The sequence below is a fragment of the Mustela putorius genome, unplaced genomic scaffold (genome assembly GCF_011764305.1).
Source record: "Mustela putorius furo isolate JIRA1106 unplaced genomic scaffold, ASM1176430v1.1 tig00000813_pilon_pilon_pilon, whole genome shotgun sequence".
Lineage (NCBI taxonomy): Eukaryota > Metazoa > Chordata > Mammalia > Carnivora > Mustelidae > Mustela > Mustela putorius.
In genome coordinates, this window is record NW_025421485.1 from 535155 (window position 1) to 558610 (window position 23456).

Here is a 23456-nt window from a genome sequence, read left to right on the forward strand (position 1 = left end):
GAGAGCTTGAACCCCATCCTAAGATACTTCAGAGATAACTACTCTACCCATAAATCGGGCTTTTGCAAGAAACTCATGATGCATTTTTGATCCTTACAACAACGCAAAGAAGCAGATATTGTCATCCGCATTTCACATACGTAGAAACAGAGGCTGTGAGAGTCTCCGTGACTTGCCAAGATCACGGTAAGTAGAAGAGCTCCCTAGGATCTAGGTCTTCTAACATGGAATACAGATTCACGAAATGATTTGTGGTCTTGCTGAAAACACAGAAGCAGTACAAACAGATGAGAAAATAGAGGGAAGCAGAGCTCAGGGTGGGCTGGACTAGTCAGAGAAAGCTTCCTGGAAGAGGTGGCCTTACGTGAAATCTTCTCCCCACTGGACTCCATCAGAGTCATGGACTCATGGACACTTTCCACTCCATTTATTTTACTTCTGAACTTAAAATTGGTGCTCTGTCTGGGATCACATCCCCAGAGCTCAAAGCCTCAAGTCACAGACAGGTGATGGAGGGAAAATCTCCTGTGTTTCTACCTCCTCGAGCCGAAGCTGAGAGCCTGGCACCAGGCTGATCCACTACTCAGCGTACTTTGTTATTTATGCTCTGAATGAATTTCTTATTTATGCTCTGAATGAAAAGGTCCTCAGGACTGCTCCATAATTCACCATTAATGAGCTGGGTCATTATTTTTAAGGCCCCATCAATATCTCCCTATGGCAAAGTCAGCTTTAAGCCACAGACATCTACATACAAATTGCAATCCACCCCTACACCTTCCTCACTTCCCCTAGGAGAGGACGCTATGATCATTGTTCTCAGCCCCTTTTTGCAGCAGCAGTGAAGGAGAACTCTGCCCAGAGTGCATGGAGGAGCCCTGGGTCGCAGGGGAAATAGATGGACGTAGGCTGACCACCCAGCCCCCAGTTTAACTGAACTGGCAATGACTGTGGAATAAAGGTAGAAAACCAAAGAGTCACTGTAAGAGATACAGATACTGATATTTTCCTGTAGTCTATGAGCCATGATGGTACGAATTAGCTAGAGCTGCCAACCCTGGGCTCCATTCGATTGCAACAGTTGGGCTCCAATTTGAAGATTGATTCCATCACCTTCCATAGCCAACATAAAGCACTGTAATGATACCGCATTCCCAAACAATGAGATGCGGCCAGCTTTCCATTTTCCTTTTTTCCTGGTCATCACTGCCAATCCCCCCACCTAGCCCTGGTCAACACAGCAGGAACATACTAGAGATTGCAACTTAGTAGATAGGGACTGTGAAGTCTTGAGAAAAAAGCAGTTTCTATATAAATTATAATAGGCTGTATATAAATCGGTAGGTATTCTTACGATGAGTCTCAGTACCTAGTAGAAAAAGAGGATGGATTGTTTTCCTTTGGCAGTTGGTGGTAGGGGAGGGGCATTCAGAGATTTGGCAATCCAGATGGGCTTCTTGGAGGTGTGGGGGTTTGGAGTAGGCCCTGAAGGTGAGGCAGGATTCCCCAGGCCAGGGGAGGTGGGAAGGATGAGAGAAGGAAGGTGCCTTCAGACACAGCAGAAGGAATGGGCGGACACATAACAGGGCGGTGAGACCTGGCCAAGGCGCTCAGCAAGGCAAGCGTCTGGAGACAGAAGCTGCAGCCAGACAGCAGCTTGTCTCTCTGGGTCAGCAGGGGGGCAAGGCACCTGTCTTTCAAGGGTGCATCTGTGCGTGCCCTATCAAGGTGATTCCACGACAGACTGACATTCTGTGTGTGGTACCGTAGGTACAAGGGGCTCGCATGGAAAGTCATGTTCTAGCCACAGAGCGGCTTGGGCCCAGCCCTCCTCAGGTGCCTGCTGCGCGGGCCTACGCTCCCTGCTCTGTCAGCGTGTGACACTCCACACCCCACTTTCCAAAGCTGGCTCAGGTCAGGAAGCCTTCCATGATTCCCTTCAGCTCCCCAACCTCTACTCCTGCATCTGTACAGCAGAAAGAATGGCCTTCCTCTTCCCTGGGGGAGAGGGCTGTTCTGAGCATGAACAAAGATGGCGCCCACCCTGGCAGGTACCAGGAAAGAGCCAGAAAGACCCAGAGAGGGGTTGCCTCTCTACCTCTTCTCAGGAGAGCCCGCAGGATGCAAAATAAGCTCTTAGAGCCTCACTTTCACCATCTGGCCTGAAAGAGGTCTAGGGTGCCTCTTCTGAGAGCTCCCAGCAGAGGGGGGCACGGGGAGCTAAGACAGGTGAACTGACCCAGCCCCATTCCCGGAAGGTCACTCATCTTGGCCTCCTCTCTGTTGCCCTCTATCATTGTCTCTTTTCTCCTCTCCCTTTCCTTTGCTCTCTGAAAACAGAGCCAGCCCCGCCAACTAGGCCCCTGGCTCAGACTGTTGTCACATTGTCTTATAGGTTACAGAGCTGGTTCCTGGAGAGCTGCAGCCCCCAATTTCTCCACTGTGGGTGCTGACAAGTGATTCACTGGGATATTAAGCTATTCCCAGTGTGGAAGGGCTGGCCTCGGTAGGAACCATCAAGCAGCGAGCTCATAAAGCGGGTTCACCTTCCAGGGAGCAGGGCTGCTCCAGGGGCCATTTTGCAAATGTCTGACCCCCAGGTACCTCCAGGTCACTGGGATTTATTAGTTGGAATCTCCGATTCAGCAGATGACATTTTAAAAGGCGTTTTATTTCTTCGTGACCTGTGTGCAAGGCAGGGTGGTTCTGAGACTTCGTGTCTGCAGGGACTGGCCAAGCTGCAGGGGCTCCCGCCAACCCACAGCCCCGCCTGGACCACACGACAGTCCGGGGACGACCACTCCCCTTCCCTGACCCCAGCCTTGACTCCCAGCCTTGACGTCCCAGACCCAAGCCGGGACTCGAAGCTGAGCCCAGCCAGGACTTGATTTCTAGCCCAACCTGACTGGGAAAAGATGCAATGGCATCCCCCCCCCCAATGGCCAAAGGAGCCAGATGATCATGTGCATGTGGGGAAACTGAGGCCTGAAGAGGTGAGGAAGACGAATTCAAAGACCGACGGCTCCTGTGTGATGAAGTGAACATTGGAAGCCTGGATCCCCGCCCCCCCCCATCACCCTCACCATCATTCCACTTCACAGGCTACATCTGCAAAATGCAGATCTTCCCTTTACTTTAAGAGCAGTGATCCCTGCAGCATGCTTTGAAGGGAGATTCCTGGAGCAGCATCACTAGGACTCTGTTGAGCAGAGCAGCCTGGAAGCCACGTTCTAAGGGAAACAGAGAGACCACCAGAAGGGGCAGAGGGAACCCCTCTCTGTGTGCGTGAGGTACCCTGGGCTATGCACGTGATACTCAGCGCACAGCTCATTTCAGGCAGCCCTTTGAAAACGAGTGTGGGAGCACCCTTCTCTAGGCCACACAGTCTGACCCTGAGGCTTCCCGCAGCCTCCTGGATTTCCCTTGGTGCCGGCACCTGCACCTCCGCCATGAACTTCTGTGGGCAGAAATCAGTGTGATTCACTCCTATCTCCCCAGGACCTTCCCCCCTGCCCAGCTCAAAGTCGATGCTCATTATCTGGTGATGTTATTAAGTTGAGCTCCAAATGCACCACCCCAGGGGATGCCATCTCGTCCATTCAGCATCCCTCTGGGACATAAGTGAACCGTAGAAGAATAAGCTTCCGACCCTGAGACACACATTAAAGCATGCAATCCAAAGCCCGCAAGACTCAGCCCATTCTTGGTTGGATGAGGTTTGGAGGATAAAAATCACACACATACATACTCTGTGTTTTGTCAAACACCAACCTCCCAGGGAGCAGTAACGTGTGAACTCTTTTATTGGTTTCTTATTCAAGATCAATGAAACACATAGCCGAGCCTGAAATGATAAGGATCTTCTCCTTAGACTGCCAGCTGTTCCTTTTTCACGGAGCCAACTCAGACTTGGCTCAGTTCAACAGACTTTTATTGAGTGTCTACTCTGAGCCAGTAACTGAGTGAGATGTCAGAATGATTAAAAAAGAAAAATGAATAAGGTAGAGTTTCTACTCTCAGAAGTCTGTCAGCCTGCCAGAGGAGAAAAATGAGAAATCAGATCATCAGGGTATAAGACAATGCATGCTGTGCAGGGGGACCCCGAATGTAGAGAAGCGTGGAAAGCGAGGCTGCTGTGAACTTGGTGACCATGAGGCCATCATCTGTTGAAGGGGATGCCTGAGCTGTGTGTTGCAGAGTAAATAGATTAGGGATCGAAAGCAGAGCTTGCAAAGGCATCAGCCCAGAGCGTACAGCATGAGCAAATGTATGGAGGTGGAAAAAGGGTGTGCTGAGCACAGGAAAGTCACTGGAACAGAGAGGCTAAGTTAGGGAGTGGCCGGTTTAGGAAAATGGACAGAGTCCCTATCATAGAGATGTATATGCCAATCTAGGGAGATTCAGCTCCAGGATGTGGTGACATGGAGCCAAAGATTTTAAATATGGTAGCAAAGATTTGTGTGGCTTAGGATGATTCCTTAGCTGACCATGGATAGGGGATTGAAATGAGAGGTGGTGGCAGAAAAGAAATCACTCCAAGACTCTTAAAACATCCCAGAAGGAAGATGCGAAGTTTTAATGGAGGGTGCTAGAGATGGGAAAAAAGGAGAGGTTCACAAGATACTCAGGGGATGCTGGACAATTGGCATAGGTAACCAGTTCATTGTGTAGAACTTAATCTTTCTCATTTAAACTGTCATTCAGGGCCACAAGCTTGTCCTGGCCTTTGGGTTGGTAGGGACCTACAATGTCTGATGTCTGATGGTTTCCGCTAATCATGTCTGATTAGCGGAAACCGGTTCCAAATATGCCAGGTCGAGCCCTAGCTCTGTCCCTTGGACAGACTGGGAAGAATACAGAGCATCAGGAACGAGGGAAAAGCAGCCAACCTCTGGGGGAAAAAAGTGCAGGATTGTAAAGAACACATGTGCCGGCCTGTCAGTTACCAACTGGACAACTCCCCAGCTCCCCAAAGGTGCTCTGTGGTTACGGGCACGGCGGGGTTCATTTAATTGGTAGCCTTTGAAATGTTTTTGCTCTCCAATCTTTATAAAAAGGAAATGAGGGCTGCGGTGGGTGGACGAGGTGTTGAGCAGCTCTGGCTACGAGGAAAGAGACTGGGCCTTTGACGAGCCCTGTAAATAATCAGTAGCACATGTCCACGCCGCGCTGCGTGACACACCCGGTGCCGGGGGAATGCTAGGGGAGGCAGTGGAGAGAGGCAGGGGGACGACATTGGCAGGTGGCTAGATGGAGAGCTTGCCACTATCAGTGATGCTCGATAGGGCAGGAGTGGGGCGGTGAGGTCGGAGGGCACATGCCCTTGAATTTGGGAAGAGGGTAACACAGACGTCCTCTCCCTACTATCAGAGGGCAGCTGGGCCCCGCACAGAACCTGACCTTTCTTTGGATCTGTTCATTCACCCACTTAAACGGGAATACTGGTGCCAGCCACAAAGGTGTGTGATGACAGGCAGCAGAGAATAGTGGTTAAGGAAACGCACGAGCTCAGACTGGCCCTGTTCTGTTACCTACGGGCGGCGTACCAGGGGCACCTTACCTCTTCACGTCTCTTCCGAAAACCAGAGTCACGATGCTACTCCCGTCTTAGGATGATGTTGGGATTAAACAGGTGACACCTGCATATGTTGGCGTCAGAAAGAGCTCAGTGAATGGGGATGGGCTTTTGATCTGGAAGCGCTGAGAGCTGTGTTCAAAGAGTGCAGGAGGCTTACTATACTCCAGGCACTGACGGAGGGGGAAGATAGTCATTAACTTCGACTCGGTGTCGGGTATCTTCCAGGTATATACCACGTTTGCCATTCACACAGCCCCAGAGCCACTGTGTATCATTCTCATTTTGCAGACGAGACTAGGGAGCCAAAGAAATTAAGTGACTGGCCCAGGGTCGCCCTCGCTAGGATTCGAAGCCTGAATCACTTATGCAGGGCCCACGTTCTTCCCCACCTGCAAGGCACGCCTGTGCACAGATTGCTCTAGCCCCTGGCCCTTGCATGGGGACCGAATGGTCCTTCCAAGCGCCTGGCATTTGTGGAGGGGCCTCCTGGAGGTCAGGCCTGTGTTGGGCACTTGACGAAATCTCACCACTTCATAACCCCGTGAGCAGGCTACTGCGGTCCCCACCTTGGAGAGAGATCTCCAGCCTGCTGCTTCGGGCTCTGCTCTGGACGTGGCTCTGCTGGACGTAAGCCTGCGCTGTCTCCCTAGCCCCCACGGCTGCTGCTGTTTCAAAGAGGCAATGCGGAACGGTGGGCAGGGTGGTCGGCCCCACGCATTTTCATTCAGCCTCCCTTCACAGACTTTCTTTTTCTCTGTCATCACCGGTGACACATGAGGAACCTGAGAAGGAACCAGACCAGGCAACTTCCCCAAGGTCACAAAACAAGCCCACAGCACCTCGCCGGCTTGTCACCCTCCCTTCAGGAAACACACACGGGGAGTGGCATTGAACTCGGAGCTCATCTCAGAAACTAGAGGCATTTTTCTGGGTCATATCCTGGACAACCAGCCCTCTTTTCAAAATTTGGGGAAGGGCCTCGGGAGGGCAGGCCACGCGCCCCCCGCCCCTAGGAGCTGCACACGCGGCCCCTGCCTATGCGCTGGCAGCATCAGATGGTGCTTTAATTAGATCGCCATGGTAACGAGCTACAGGAGAACAATAGACAGTTGTGTACTTGCGAAAAGCATCAGCCTCAGACAAGGCCCGCTAAACTGTAATTATGCCAGAGTAGCAGCGAATCTTCATTTCGGTGCAAGAAATAAACTGTCCTCCTCTCCGGGCTGTCTTCGGATGTTCCGTGAACCCCAGGGTGAGGATGCTCAGCGAGGTTATTGTGTGGACTTATATTCTGAAATTGTTAAAACCCCACGTGAAGAGGATCGTCTTTACACCCTGGATTTTGACTGGTGTGTCCCCAGAGGGAGGGCCTAGGGCTAGGTAAGGAAGGAATAATGACCACATAGATGGCATTTACTGAATCTGGCCATGCTGGATGCTTTGTATGGTCTCCCCTGATCGTCACCACCAGCATCCGCTGGGGGTGTGTCGAGCCCCACTCGACAAGGCAGGAGCCCTCACTGAGGGCTGAGTAAGGTCTTGACCCCCGTACGCTTGGCTCCAAAGCCCAAAGGCTCTGTCCTTAGCCACATCACTGTTCAAGGACAAAAGGAGACAGCGCAGTTCAGCTGCTCTTCTAAGAAGCCCTCGGAATCTTCCTTTTGATGAATCGTGAGGGTTTCCCCTTTAATCCGGTTAGTTTTGCTAGTCTGATAAGATGCAGGTCACCCCGGCCAGAGTCACTGAGACCCATAAATAACAGAAAGATCATTTAAAAATAAATTACCAGCCGAAAGCAGGGAAAACTCATCCTTGGGTTGGTGCTCTCCCGGCCCCCCATAAATCTGTTGTCTTTTCGGCTCGGCAGTGGCCAGGGTCACAGACCGTAAAGAGCTTCCACAGAGAAATTTGAAAAATCCCAGCAAGATGGGGCATGCGGGAGTCATAGGAAAGGCATTTGTATTCTTGCCATCAGCCTGGGTTGAAGGATGCCGCCCTCGGGCTGGACAGGCGGGATGGCGTGGGCACGTCCTCAGAGGACTCAGCTGCTCCCGGCCTGCTGGGATCTCGGGGGCACCACGGAAGGACCTCAGCCCCCCTGACGTCCCGGTTCCTGACCTACTTTCTCGGAAAGGAACAAAATTTCCAGCCTGACTGCTGCATGAAGCTGCATTTCCCTTTGGAGATGGGACCCAGTGACCTCAATTCATAAGATTGAGGATGAGCCTGATTTTAGATTTGGTATTTCCAGAGAAAACACAGTTGTGTTGGGAGAGGGGAAACTGGGCTGTCAGGGAAATCATCGGCAGGGGGCGGGGAGCCGTCAGGGGTGGGCAGTGGCAGCGGGGGGGCAAGTGTGAGACGCTCCCCCCTGGCCCCGTGGCTGCCCCTCATCCTGGTGAAGGACAGCAGGGTGGCGTGGTGGCCTCAAGGAGCCTCTGGACAGTGGACAAAGCAGTGTCAACGGCTGTCCCCTCATGTGTCGGCTCTTTGAGCTGCGAGGCCCCCGTGACATGGGGCCCTCCAGCCTCCCGCTCAGAAAACGTCGCCGGATGAGCCTCTCCTCCCCACCTATGCACAAAGCAGCTCCCAGGTGATCAACCTTGGCCTCCAGGACGGTGTCAGGACACTCTCCTCCTCCTCACTCATGTCTCACGGCCAGCACGAACCTTTAACAACGCACCGCTCCCCGGAAGGGAGGTCTTGACCCCCTCAGGAAGGGCACAGGATTCGGCATCACATACCATCTGAGCCGCAAGTGCCTTTTGCGATTGTCACTTAAATGGGTGATTTTAAACTCTGGGACAATTAACCTCTCAGAGAACGGCCAGGGAGCCAGGGGCCCTTTTCCCTGTGGGATAAAGGTGTGCGTGGACACATATCCAAGCAGGTGCGGGCCACCCCAGAGCTCACACCCCAGCTGAGAATGCCAACTCTGGTCTAACCTCCTCATTTTAGAGACGATTAATCAAAAAGAGGGAATGGCCAACCCCAGGTCACAAAGCAAGTGACCCCGCACTAAAGGCCCATTCACCACCCCCCTTCCTAAAGAAACTGCTACAACCACCTCTTATCCAGCTTCCCTTTACCACGTGGCCCTTCTCCCATATATCCTCTACACCAAGATAAAATAGACACAAACCACCTCTGGTACTGTCCTGCCTGTGATCCTCCATGAGCACTGAGACAAGACCCAGCACCTTCCACACGATCTCCAAGCCAGGATACCGCATAACAGGACTCCAGGAGATGCTAGTCACACCGAGGCTCCCCCAGGGGAAGGTCAGGTGCCCTGCCTCCCAAGCCTCCACCTTATGGATTCTCATACCCTCCAGCTCTGCTGGGTCTTCTCTCCCCCTCCTGGACCTTGGCACGTGTTTTTCCTTCTTCCCAACACAATCGTCCATTCGCTCTGCACCCGCCTACCTCCTGCTATTGTTACTTCTCAGTTTTGCCACCTTCTCAAGAAGGACTTCCCCACATTTGGCTTCCCCGAATCAGCCAGGGTCCAGCCAGGACCTAGAAGCCATCATGGGTTATGCCAAAGAGACGGGATTTCTTATGGAGATTTGTTACAGGGGTGTTGAGGGGCTGAAAAGACTTTCAAGAATCGGTGGTGAATTAACCCAGAGATCTGTACCCTTGGGGAGCCATTTCTAACCCCAGGGCTAGGAGACTGAAGAGGAAGGGATGCAGTTACCGGGGTCCAGAAGTTCAGAGAAGAGGCCTGTGGGGCTTTGCGCTGAACACCACACGTCTGGAGAGAGGGGACATCCAAGAGGTTCAGAGCGCAACGTTAGGGCACACTGGTAACTGTAGCGTTACCATCTGCGAGGGCCAGGAGCTCTCCACTGCCCCTGTAGCATCTGGACAAAACGGGAAGAGACTCCCCCCACCTAGATTCCCTCCAGCTGCCAGAAGCCAAGAGGAAGCCGGCCGGTTAGGGAGTCTGGGAAATGTATTTGGAGGACTCCCAGGCACAGCACCACAGAGCAGATCATGGAATGGGCTTGGCCAAGAGACCAAAGGAAGGAAGTGGCACCAGCCCACACCACATTGTTTATCTCCTGACCTTTGCGTTTGCCTACGCACTCTGTGAAGTTTGGCCAAAACCATCCCGTAGCCCAGTGCCTGGCACAAACCTCAATGGTTGGCACTTAGCAAGTGTTGACTGGCCGATCGAACGGGAGGAGTGAGAGCTTTCTGAGCCTCAGCTTCCACAGCTGCAAAGTGGAGCTGAATTCCTCTCCACAGAATTATCGTGATGATTACCAAGATGATGGATGTGAGTGGACCGTGAGCTGTTTGGACTCGGGTCATGACAGAACATGAGAGCCCTCCATGGACAATGTCTGGCTTCACCAGGAGCCATATTCTGAGCTTGTTTTTAACAGTGTGTGAGGATGTTGAGGAAAGAGTGTGAAGCCCACTTACTGCCTATCTTCCCCTAAAGAATTTCAAAAGCTCCTTCTGCCTATTTTTGTCCTGTGGTGCTTGAGTGACTATGTGGGTTATCGCCTGTGACAAACATTTTTATAGGAGTGTTGACGTTTCTGGTGTTTCCTGATAGGCCAACATCACCTATGGAGCCTTGTGGAAAGAAGTCAGCCAACGTTCCAACCTCAGGGTGTTGGGGTGGGGACAGCACACAGAGAGAGGAACATCTGGGCCCAGAACTCTTAGTTGGTGTCCAGAAAACTGAACACAGTGAATTCCTTCAGACCTATCTGGGAAACCCACCAGGGGATTTGAGTCACAGAACATCTCAGAAAGGAGAGTGTTTTGCACACACTGAGACACCTGATCAAAGATGTATCTAAATGTGCCCTGGGGTGTGGAATTCCTCAGGAGCCAGTTCAAGAGGCTGTCTGTCACCTTGTCATCTTCCTAGTGAGAAAAGGCCCCTGGACCGGAGGGTCAGGAGGTTTGAGTTCTGGTCCTCTCTTATTGGCGATCTCTGTGAGTTTGGGTAAACCCCTTCTCCAGCATTTGTCTTGATTGGTTCCCAATTTAGGCTAAGCATCTGAATGATCTGGGTCACTCACTCTTAGAGATCTGAGGTAATTGGTTTGGAGTGGGGCCCAGATATTACATGGTTTTCAAAACTTTTGTGCCCCCAGGGACGAGAACCACTGTTGTAACACATTTCGGCGTTCATCAGAAGCACCTGGAAAGACTGTTAAAACACAGGCTGCTCAGCCCCACCTCCGGAGTTTCTGAGTCAGTGGGTCTGGGTGAATTCTGGAACTCTGCGTTCCTAAGAAGTTCCCCGGTGCTGCAGATGCTGTTGGCCTAGGACCACATTTTAAGAAGCCTGACTCTAGTCCTATGGTCTCAATGACGAGTGATTTTGGCCTTCCAGAGGACACTTGGAGGATGCCTGGAGATATTTTTGGTTTTCACAACTTGATCGGGGTGTGGGGGAGGGCCGGAGTTGCTGCTGGCTTCTAGTAGGTAGAAATCAGGGATGACCCTAGACAATCTACAAATGCATAGGCCATTTGCCCAAATCAAAGAATTATCCAGTTCAAATGTCAATAGTGTCAAGGCCCCTGCAAATTTTATGTGCCCGTAAACCATGTGCAGCTGTGTTCAAAGGCAGATTCTGATAGAGTTGATCTATGGAGAGCCCCAGGAATTTGCATTTCTATAAACTCCTACGTAATATCCAAACAGCCGATAGGCCACAGCTTGGGTTCCTTCAGCTCTATAAAGACACCTGTCCCATACCTCACCCCTGGCCCCCAGCCTGGGGATACACAAGTAAGCTCCACTCTTCACCACCATATCCTTTGAGCTTACAAGTGTGCATCCACTGTCAGAGGAAGCCCTCAGTAAATATTAGAAGGATGTAAGACACTCATTATGAGTAAGTTGAGCTGACTTCCCCCGATTCCACCACCCTTGGTCAAGGAGCCCTTGGGAGTCAGGATCTTGTCTGGTCCTTCTTGGTTCCTCCAAAGCTGAGTACAGAGCTTGGCACAGATTAGAAAGTCTCTATACGTCCCTTGTAAAAGACTGGATGACACGGTAAGAGCTAGCATTCTTATAATGGTAGATGATCACTTTCTAAGCTACCTCCTTCAAAACTGATCCCCTTCCTGGTCTCAGTACATTTCTTTTGCAAGGCATTTACACTTGCGTAATTTCACTTGATCCTCATCACAAAGTTATGAAGACAGCAGGGTCCCTGCAAGCAGCCCCACTTGCAGATGGGAAGACTGAGGTGAAGGTGTAGAGCCTGGACTGGAATGGGTCCAGCAGTCTGGTTAGGCTATGCCATGCCACTCCCGAGTCATCCAAGGCAGCTCTGTCTGCTTCATTCTTTCTCCACTCCCCGGAGCCTTACCTTTCCCTTCAGTGTGGCCACACGGTCTCTCCTTTCTTGCCCAGCCTCTTCCGCCTTTTAGTTCCTCCCACCCTATATACCAGACTGCCGTTTCCTCTGCCTAGCTGGTTCCCTTCTCAGCCTTTCTGCCCAGGACTGCCTGGGATGGCCAAGGGTTCCCTGAAATGCCAACTTGAGGATCGCTTCAGCTGGTGGAGAAAGTCAGGGTCCCGCTTTATTTCCTGTCCCCTTTCCACCAGCCCCATTAGTCACTCCGGGTGCCGCCATTGGAGAAGCTCCAGCCTATATAATAGCTTTTTCATTATAAGCCAGTTACATGGACGACATCTGCTTTGTGTTGGCCCTGTGGTAGCCAAAGGAGACGTAGAGATTTATAATCCAGACCTTCCATCGTGTGGTGTTGGGCAAGGAGTCTGGATTCAGATAGATTTCCACCCAAATGCTGACTCTTGGTTCTCTAACCACTGGCTGCTCCTTCTCTGCCTCTTACTGCTTTCTCCTTACTTCTCCTGACTGTCCAATGTCCGAGAGCCCACACTCCATTCTCTGACCTGCTCTTTTCCCTGTACACTGACTTCACTGGCAATCTTACCCCACTGCACTGATGACCTACTAATTTACATCTAAAGCACCAAACTCTCTTGTGAACTCCACTGATACACCCAACACTTGCTTAGTATCACCACTTTGATGTCTAACTGGGGAAAAATATGTACAGGAATCCAAAGCTACATCCTTCTTCTTCTTTTTTTTAATCCAAAGCTACATTCTTGATTGTTCCCCACCCCCAACGGGCTCCTCCCAGTTATCTTCAGCCCCATTCGGGCCAACTTCCTTCCATCTTTGGAGAAATCCTTGTCACCGCTCTCTCCCTCACAGGCCTCATTCAGACTTGGTTCTATGTCTGCAAGGTGGCTGTCTGCTTCTACCACCCCCATTCCGCCGGGCCCAAGCTGTAGGATGTCTCACCCGGACAAGGGCGTGAGCCTCCTCACTGGTCTTCCTGCCCCCATCCTCGCCCTCTGACAGACTGCTTTCCACAAAGCACACGATACTTCTCCACCATGTGTGGGGAGCTGAATGACCACCTCAAAAGAGATGTATCTATGTCTTCATACCCAGTCTCTGAATATAAACTTCTGCCCTTAAATCCAACAGCAAGTGTCCTTAGAAGACACAGAAGAGAAGACACAGAGGAGAAGGTTTTGTGAAGACAGAGGCTTCTCTGTGGTGGGACCACAAGGCACAGAGTGCCAGGACCCACTGGAAGCTGGAAGAGGCAGGAAAGGCCCTCCCCTGGAGCGTCTGGAGACAGCACTACTTGTTGAGACCCTCCTTTTGGATTTCTGGCCTCCAGAACTGTGGCAGAATACATTTCTGTCGTTTGAAGCCAGTAAGTTTGATAAACGAATGCATTAGGTAAGTCAAGTCATACCTCCTCTCTGAGGTAATTCTCCAGTGCCATCCCATCTCATTTTGAGTATAATCTAATTCCTTGCCACAAGGCCTTATGCAAGCTGACCTCCGCTGCCCTCTGACTGGATCTCCTGCCACATTACCTCTTGTCCATCTACTCCATCAACCCTGGCCTCCTTCCTGTATCTTAACTCTGTGCATACCCCCACCTCAAAGACTTTGCATTTCTTATTTCCTCAACCCAAAAGAGTTCCCAAATATCCATGGCTTTTTCTCTCCAGTCCCTGTTCCAGAGGAAGAGGCCTTGTCCCCTTCCTGATGTCCAAGAGCCCACCCCTCCCCTCCGGCCTTACTCACCTCATACTGCTGTCCTTTTTAGCGTGTATCCCCATCTAATGTGCATATTTATCCATCTGGAAGGAGAGAGCCATGAGAGTGAGGAATTTGTTTTCTTCACTATTTTGAACCTGCCATAATCAAGATACAGAATATGTTCATCATCCCCAGTGCAAGCAAGTGTTTGGCACATAGGGGCACTCAGAAATTGTCTGCGGGATGGATGTCTCTCACCATCTCTGAAATTACATGCCCGTCAGTCAGCCTCTCTCAGCCCCAGTGGCAGAATGGGAACCAAAGAGAGGCAGAAGGAAGAGCACATATAAAAGCAAAGAAGTCCAAAAGGGCTGGCAGCATGTGAGCAATGGCACGGAGATCCGTGTGCCTACAGCTCAGGGTACAAATGGTGAGCAGAGGGGTAGAGAGAAGCAAAAGGGAGAGGCAGGAGCCCAGCCAGAGAAGAAACGTGGGCCAGGTTATGAGCACATTAGGTTTCTATCAAGGACTTGGAATTCCCTCATTATCTTTGAAAAATATGTTCCTTGAGGGAGGGGAGGAGGAAGCAAGGAAGCTTGAGAAAACTTTTGATGTCAAGATTATAGAAAAACCTTTCTGATCATCTTAGGCTCCAGGTCAACTCCCTCAGTTTTCAGATTTGAATTTTGAGGCCCAGAGAAGGAGGGATCAAGGTCAAGAACAAGCTCACACAAAAAAGCTACTGAAATAGCTCTTATCTGCTGACTCCCAGTCCAAAATTCCTTTCCATTCTAGGTAATAATCTCTGAAAAGCAGGAAATATCTGACACAGGAAAAAACAAACAAACAAACAGGAATTGTCTGCTGTTTAGATCTAGGACAGGACAGCCCCTCCTCAGGGCCTCCTCAGTCCTTCAGCCCCAGGCTAAGGAGCAGGTGCACTCAAAGGAAAAGTCCTTTGAGTTCTCAGTCCTCAGGTCTACATCCCATCTCTCGATTTCATTTCAATCTGATGTATTGAGGTATAATTATGTACAGTAAACTGCTAACGGGTAATGGGCCTTGTTCGATTACTTTGAGCATCCGATGACTTTAATTTTGAACCTGCCATAATCAAGATACAGAATATGTTCATCATCCCTTGAATTTCCCCTTGCCCCCTTGCAATCCATGCTTCCCCTCACTCCTGGCCCCAGAAACCTGCTGATGGACTTGTGTCACTATACATCAACTTACATTTTCTAGAGTCTTATATAAACAACATCCTACAAGATGTGCTTTTGTTGCCTGGCATTTTTTATCCAGCCTAATTATTTTGAGATTCAGCCACATTGTTTATTATATCAGTAGTGTATTCCTTTTTATTGTGGAGAGCCGTTCTATTGTATGGGCATACCACAGCTGGCTTTTCATTTACTGACTGTTGGATGTTTTGGTGGTTTCCAGTTGTTAGCTATTACAACCCAAGATGCTGTCAACATTTGAATACAAGACCTTTTGTAGACCTTTTTGGGTAAAATACCTCCGAGGGGCTATATAGTGTATGTAACTTTTGGGGAAACCACTCATCACTTTTCCACAACGTGATGCAATTTCACATTCCCACCAGCAGGGTCTGAGCATTCCACACCCTCACCAACATTTGTCGTCAGTCTTTTTCATTCCAGCCAGTGTGGACGGTGTGTATGGGCAGTTCACTGTCCTTCATTTTCACTTTCTTGACGGCTAATGATGTTGAACACCTGAGCATGTGTTTTCCCCCATGAAATATCTTCCCTTCCTTTGTGAAGTATCTTCTCAGACCTTTAGTCCATTTTTTTATTGCCTCAATTTTGAGTTATAAGAGCTCATTATATACTCTGGATTCAATCCTAGTGTGAAAGAGAGGTTTGCAAACATTCCTTCCTGTTCTGCGATTTGCATTTTCATTTGTTTTTTTCTGGATTTAGAACAGTGCCTGGCTCGTAGAAGGTGCTCAGCGAAATGTACTGAATAGAGTCACGAATCCAGATATTGTCTAAAGTCAGTGCGAACCCCTTTTCATCAGCGGAGGGTACAAAGACCTCTTCATCCCACTCCTGCTCAGAAAGCAGCCAGCCCTGACCTTAAATCTCCACATCACCCCTTTTTGGCTGCATGACCTTGAGCTGGATACGTCAGGTCCCTGAACCTCAATTTCTTCTCATGGATAAAGAGGATAAAAAAACAACTCATATATAGGAGGATATCAGGATTACGACACAGAATATATAGAAAAGATCCAGCATATTTTATGCTTTCAGTGAGTCACTGGAGCTCAAATGACCAGATTCAGTCACTGTTACCCAACAGTGGAACTTGCCTCTGGTTTACATCTCAAGGATGACACGTTTAATGTTCCTGAGAGTAATCAGCATGTTTTGATGGGACTGAATGGGATAATCAGTTCTGATAAATTGATTGTATTTATTGGCAAAACTCTATAAATGGTCCATGCTTCCCAAACATAATTCCTGCTCTCTCTTCACTAATACACATTAATCACACAAGTTCCCAGATTGAGGGAACAAATTCCGGAGAATCCCCAATCAGAACTGATGAGCTTAGTAAATGATGCCAATGAAGAGATCAACACCTGAGCAGATCTGCATTAGCTCCCCATCATCCATGGGGCAGCACGTATCTTTTCGGGGGGGGGGGTTCTTGTGTTCTATGGCCATTCAGACCCCAGTGCCTAAAAACTGGTCAAGTTCCATCCACCTTTAACACAAAGACAATTTTCGATAACATCACCACGCTAAAGCCCATTATGACTTCTGTACTTCTACACCTGCTGTTCTACCACTCAGACACACCTACCCTTTGCAAATGCATCTGCCTGGAAGACACCTGCTCATTCTTAAAAGACCAAAAATCACAGGTTCTCTCCTTTGTGAAAACTTGTACAACTCTCCATGGGAAAATTTGTTCCCTCCGATGTGTTTTCACAACCTTACTTCGATTGCAATTTCGATTATAACACCTCTTCCACCATTTTGTGATAAACCATTGTATTGTTTTATTTCCTACTGACCATAGAATCCAGGACAGTCCGAGTCTCATTCTCTATTTCTCCATTCCTGGTTTCTCACACCATCTCTGGAACATTGCAGATGCTCGGTGAATTTTTGGAAGAATGAATAAATGAGCGAATGACTAATGGACGGATACATGAGTGTGTTAGTGGATCAATGACTCTAGCTGTTTGGACTCTCAGTGTCTTCACTTGTGACATCTGTATAAGCTCATTCTGCAACACGTCTTACATCTGATATTTGGTGACCATCTGCTCTGGGAGTCCCATTACCTTAGAAGATCCATTGATTTCCCTTCCTCTGTATGGACTCTTGGTCCCAAGGAAGTTGGGACTCATGAGTGGGACAGTTTGTAAAGAACTCAACAGAGACAATTAGGTCATGAGAGGTGTGCATATCTCCATGTGTCTCCTAACTTCTTGTAAGTAACTCCCATATTTCCAACAGGAAACCTGGAATCTATTTCAGTGGAAATCCCTTTTCTGCTCCCAGAAATGTAATTGGCTGAAACCCCTTCCCTATTTCCCAATCCTGAATGCTGAGTCTGAGGTTCTGGAAGGATTCTGATGTATTTTGATTTGTACTTCTATTTGGGAGTAGGAAGAAACATGGTGGAAAGAATTCCAGATTTGGAATCCACATCCTGAACTAGAGTCCCTGCTTTGCCACTGAGTCAGCGGACAAGGCCCATAACCTGTCTTACCTTAGTTTTGTCATCTGCAAAGGCAGGTCATATTACTGGCATTAAAAACAGGATGTAATAATCAATGTGTGGGTCTACACAAAGATCTCACTTAAACTACAACCAAGTTGTGCTTGATGACTTTTTTCTTTCCTTCTCTTCTTCTGCACTCCCCCATATCATTTATTTTTTTTTAGATTTTATTTATTTATTTATTTGACATATAGAGATCACAAGTAGGTAGAGAGGCAGGCAGAGAGAGAGGAGGAAGCAGGCTCCCTGCTGAGCAGAGAGTCTGATGTGGGGCTCGATCCCAGAACCCTGAGATCATGACCTGAGCTGAAGGCAGAGGCTTAACCCACTGAGCCACCCAGGTGCCCCCCCATATCATTTCTTTATCCAGAATATCTTCATTTCCCCTCTGATGTCTCTTTGTTACTAATAGCTTGACATCTTTCATCTACCCGAGTGGGGATCTTGAATAGCTGTGGCCAAGGACAGGGGAGGTTTACAGAGGTGGCTGGAAGGCTCTGAGAACAGAATACATGGCCAGAAGACTACTCATACACATCTGGGCTTTCTGGTTCCTAGGAGTGAGCAGAGCAAATACCAGAACACAAAGGAAAGGATCACAGCCTTCAGAAAACGGGGGAGTCTGGGTCTCCAAAACTCTGTAAGATGTGAAGAGTGCTCTTGTGCTGTATTGCTTTGTTTGCTTGCTTGTTTGTTTTTAACATACATGTAAACTGCCTCCCACAATATAAGGTAGTTCAAAAACTGATCACTGACATCATCATAATGTGGAAAACAGAGTGTGCCTCACCATGCACAAAACAGATGAATGAATGACAGAACAGGAAAAGGGGCTGAGATTGCAGGTAAAAATTCGGGTTTCAACAAAACAGCACTCTTGGTTAACCGTGTTCAACAGTGCTCAACAGCTCTGCAAGGGGACTGAGGCGAAGCTTCTGCTAAGGTTTGCTTTCAGCTTAAAAAGAGTTGATAACATCTCTTATCAAGTCCTTAATGCTCACCCCCAACTGACATACTGCTCCCAGGGACTCTGACTCCAAGAGAGAAGGATTTCAAAACAGGTCCAAGGGGTCAGGGAAAAGCCATGGTTGGGTTTTGTGCTCATGGGGATCAAACATTCTAAGACTCCCTCCTCTTCTGTTTATAGACCAGAGAGGACCTCAGCAGTCCTGCTGTGAAATTCTGCCAAGTTCTCTGAGTTATTAGAGACCCATTGAAATAATAAGCTAAGGAAACAGAAGACGATACGTGCCTTCACCCATTCTCTTACCCATTCACTAATTCATCTCTATATCTTGATTGTCATTATATTTTTCCATTCATTGATGTGTCCATCTAGTTCACATTTACTGAGCACCTGGTAATGTCTGGACATCATGGATACAGAGATACACCAGCCAGTATCCTTGAGCTGAGAGAATTTCCCAACACACTGAAACAGCAAATACTAGTACTTTCTATGACATAATTATGGAAAGCCAATTATGTTTCAGGCATAACATTTGTCTCTGGAAAGCTCATTCTTGGTAGAGGAAGGGCAACAATGTCTCTCATGCAAATATCTTGCTGTGTCCCAGAAATTGAAAAACAAACAAAAACGTCAAGCTGTGTAGACAGTTACGAGGAAGGGAAGTGTAGGCAGGGATCTGATCATGCCGGCTGTCTTCTCCCAGCCACTGTGAGACACCTGCGTTTACTCTAGGTGCCAAGGGGAGAACATGAAGGTTTCATGCAAGCAAGGGGCATAAGCCTTGTTGCTATGAGGAGAATAGATTAGAAAGATGCAATAAAGGGGCAACTGGGTGTCTCATTCAGTTAAGCAGCCAAGTCTTGATTTCAGATCAGGTCATGGTCTCTCGGTCATGAGACCGAGCCCCTGGTTGAGCTCCACACTCTGTGGGGAGTCTGCTTAGGATTCGCTCTCTGTCTCTCTGCTCCCCTTCCTGCTTGTGCTATCTCTCTCTCTCTAATATAACTAAATAAAGCTTTAATTTTTTTTTTTTAAAAAAAGAGAAGAATGCAAGAACGAAAGCAGGGAAACCCATGAGAATGTTATAACCAAAGTTTAAGTGTGAGATGATATTGGCTTGAATATAGAGTGGTGACCTACAGATGGAGAAGGGTGTATGAATTCGAGGCACAGCTTTAAGATAGAGCTAGAGAGATTTCACAGCACAGGAGACAGAAGATAACTCCCCAATTCTTTTCTATTAAAAGAGTGTCACATTGACATCAAAACCTCACAAAGACTAGACCCAAACAGAAAACTAAAGATCAGTCTCATTCAAGAAAATCAAATAAATCATTACCGAACAGAATCCACCAGCACAAACAAGCACACAATTTAAAAAATGAAACACAAAAGGTGGTGTTTATTCCAGAAATTCAAGGATGGTTCACATTAGGAAACCTATTAATCTAAATATAGCTGGGCAGAAAAATAATGACAGATTTATCTTCTATTTGTGCATCTCAAGTGTGTCACTCATTCATGAAATATTACTCAATAAAGAACTAATTTTGAGTATTATTATATTATGATTATACACACACATACCCATACACACACATTTCAACCAGGTAGCCCACATCTAAATGAGGAAATACAAAAATACTTGAGGCTTTTCTCCTTAAACTCAAAACCAGCACATGATACCTACTTTTTCATTAGTTTTCACCATTATTAAATAACCAGTGAAAATAGATAATATAAAGAAATAAAAGTTTAAGAATTGAATAAAACTTGATTAATTACATTGAAAACTAAAAGAATCAGTGCAAAATTACTGTGAACTTTAAGAGAATCAACATATCAAAATCAGCAACTTTAAATATTAAATTAAAAAGCTAGTTAAGATACAATAAAAGAGAAGACTTCTTTTAGAATAACAAAAAATATGTGTATTTTATATATATAAATAAAAACAAGTGATTATTACACTATAATTTTATATATATGTAAATTACCTAGGCACAACTTAAGAAATATTAAAAATCTGGGGCACCTGGTCCTCAGTTCATTGGGCACCCAGCTATTGGTTTCAGCTGGGGTGGTGATCTTGGGGTGTTGGGATCGAGCCCTACCTGGGGCTCCGTGTGTGGCACAGGGTCCACTTGTCCTTATTCTTCTCCTGTTTCTACTCTCTCTCTCTCAAATAAAATAAATAAGTAAAATCTTAAAAAAATATATTAAAAATCTATGGAAATAACCTTCCAAAAGATATAAAAGTAGACCTGAGCAAATGAAAGGCATACCATATTCTTCAAGATGGAGAGTTTTATTTCTAAATTTAGTATGATACAACAAAATATAATATGAGGTTTGTAGTTTTTTTACGGACATAATTAAGTTGATTGTAAAATTTGTTTGAAAGGACAAATAAGCAATAACATTAAGAAACCTTACAAAATAAGAACAATCTAGGGGAGCCTGGGTGGCTCAGTGGGTTAAGCATCTGACTTCTGATTTCAGCTCAGATCATGATCTCAGGGTCTTGAGATCGGACCCCACAGGCGGCTCCAGGCTTAGTAGGGATTCTGATTCTCTGTTTCTCCCTCTCCCTCTTCTTCTGCCCTTCGTCCTTCTCATGCTCTCTCTTTCTCTCTGAAATAAATAAATAATTCTTGGAACACTGAAAAAATAAAATAAAGTTAAACAAATAATAAAATAAAATAAGAATAATTTATGAAACATGCAGCTGGCTCCCTACAATAAAACCAAGATGTCACAGAGCAGGCCTAGACAGACAGACCAAAGGAACCAAACAGAAATCCAGAAATAGGTCCATCACACATGGAAATTTAGTATGTGATAAAGGTAGCATTTCAAATCTGTGGGAAAAGATGGACTTTCAGAAGGATTGTTGCAAGAAGTGAGTAGCTATATGGAAACAGATAAAATAAGATGTAGCCTTTATGGTATACACAAGATGAAGTTAAGTGTAAAAATAATAAAAAATGAAATAAAGTGCAAATAAATAAATACAGAACCACAAGAATACTAGAAGGAAACACGGATGAACTCCCCCTGGAACCTAGGAGTGAAAAAACTTTCCTGACTATATCTCCCCAATCTGGAAGTAGTAAAGGGAAAAAACAGATACATTTGCCTACATAAATATGGCTAAAATGTTAAAAAAAAAAAAAAGGAAACACAAAGAACAAAACTGGTTGTATAATAAAAACAACAACACAAGAAGTAAAAAGACAAATGGTCACTGGAAAAAATTATTTCAAACTTATACCACTTACATGATAAAAGTTCATATACCTAATAAATAAAAAGCTTCTACAAATAGAGAAGGAGAAAAGCTATGAGCCATATTAAAAAAAAAAAAATTTGGCTGGAGGATAAGGAACAAAGTTCAGAGAACAGAAGGTATACTGCTCTTAAACACAGGGAAAGATGTTCCCCTTATTTAGAACTAGAGAAATGTAAATTAAAAGTACATCAAGTTGCCAACTCTAAAATTCAAAAATTGACCACATAATCTGTTGTTGAATCTGCAGAGAATAGGCACTTCCAGAAAATGCTGGTGGGAAAGGATGTGGTGGAATCCCTATGGCAAACTTTCAGAATTACATGTATATGTACCCTTTGACCTAGTAATCCCACTTAATGGAATCTATTCCAAATATATGATATACTGAAATATATATGGGTATATTTTTAAATATATGTTATATGATATATAAATAGAAGGAGGAAGGCAGAGACACACAGGCACAGAGTATTCAAATAGAGAAATTGTATAAGATTGTGAAGAAACAAAATTTCCAGCATGAAAAAAGAGACATAAATATAATATTGAACAACTAACAATCTAGTACTTCTAAATCTGAATTTGAAATACTAGCATGGATTCTTTCCTAGCTCTGCATGTTGTAAAGATCTAGGAAAAAAAAGAACAAACCCAGTGGCAATAAACATCCCTACCCATCAAACTACGGTCTCTGGAAATATTTCTCAATTTTTTAAAAAAAGTAGAATTTCTTGAAAAAGATGGGTCATGCCAGAAAATGTACCAGATACACCTGCAATGTCTTATCATACAAAAAACTAAGGACTTTATCTTGTCTACAGGCACTGGAGCCGATGGGATAATTTGAGCATATTAAAAATGCAGTCATTGATTAGTTTCTCAATCTTGTAACAAATTCTCAGACGAAATGGCTTTAAAAAAAAAATTCATTATCATACAGTTCTGGAGGTCAGAAGTTCCAAATGGGTCAGCAGGGTTCCCTTCCTTCAAGAGGTTCTGAAGGGAGAATCATTTCCTGTCTTTTCTAGCTTCTAGAAGCTGTCCCTAGTCCTTGGCTCATGGCCCTGTATCCTTGTGACTTCTATTTCCGTCATCCTATCTTTTAATCCAACTCTGGCCCACCAGCCCAGCTCCCTTGTGGTTACACTGGGCCCAGCGGGATAATCTAGAACAATCTTCCCATCTCAAGATCCTTGACTTAATCACATCCACACAGTCCCTTTTGCCATATTCATAGTTCCTGGGGACTAGGGCATGGACTTCATTGGGGCCCATTATTCTAACAACCAGCCATCACACAGAGTACAAGGGAACCAACTCTTCATTGAGAAAATTGATAAATAATGTTTAAGTATTTATCCTGTCTTTTCTCTACAAACTGTACCTCAGAGCGGTCACATAATTGATGACAGAACATTTCTTTTTAAAGAAGTAGTCCCTCAAATACATCATGAAAGCAGAGCAGATGAGAACCTCCACATTATGTAACTCCTGACAAACCAGTGGTCCCAGGCAATGAGCATCGGTGACCATTAAAGCCGCTCACTTGGTAAACTTAAGTATGATGGCGTCACCCGAAGGCACTGATCAATTTCAACATTATGAAAGGAGAGACAGCGGAAGTCTACAACATTACTTTTGAGATCATCCCTTCCCAAAAAAATCAAACCTGCATCTGGCAAGGCACCCAGATCTAAGCACCAAAGTAGACGTGTCACAGGGAGAAAGCAGAGACAGGTCACACAAGAGCAAAAGATTTAAAGCAGCAAAA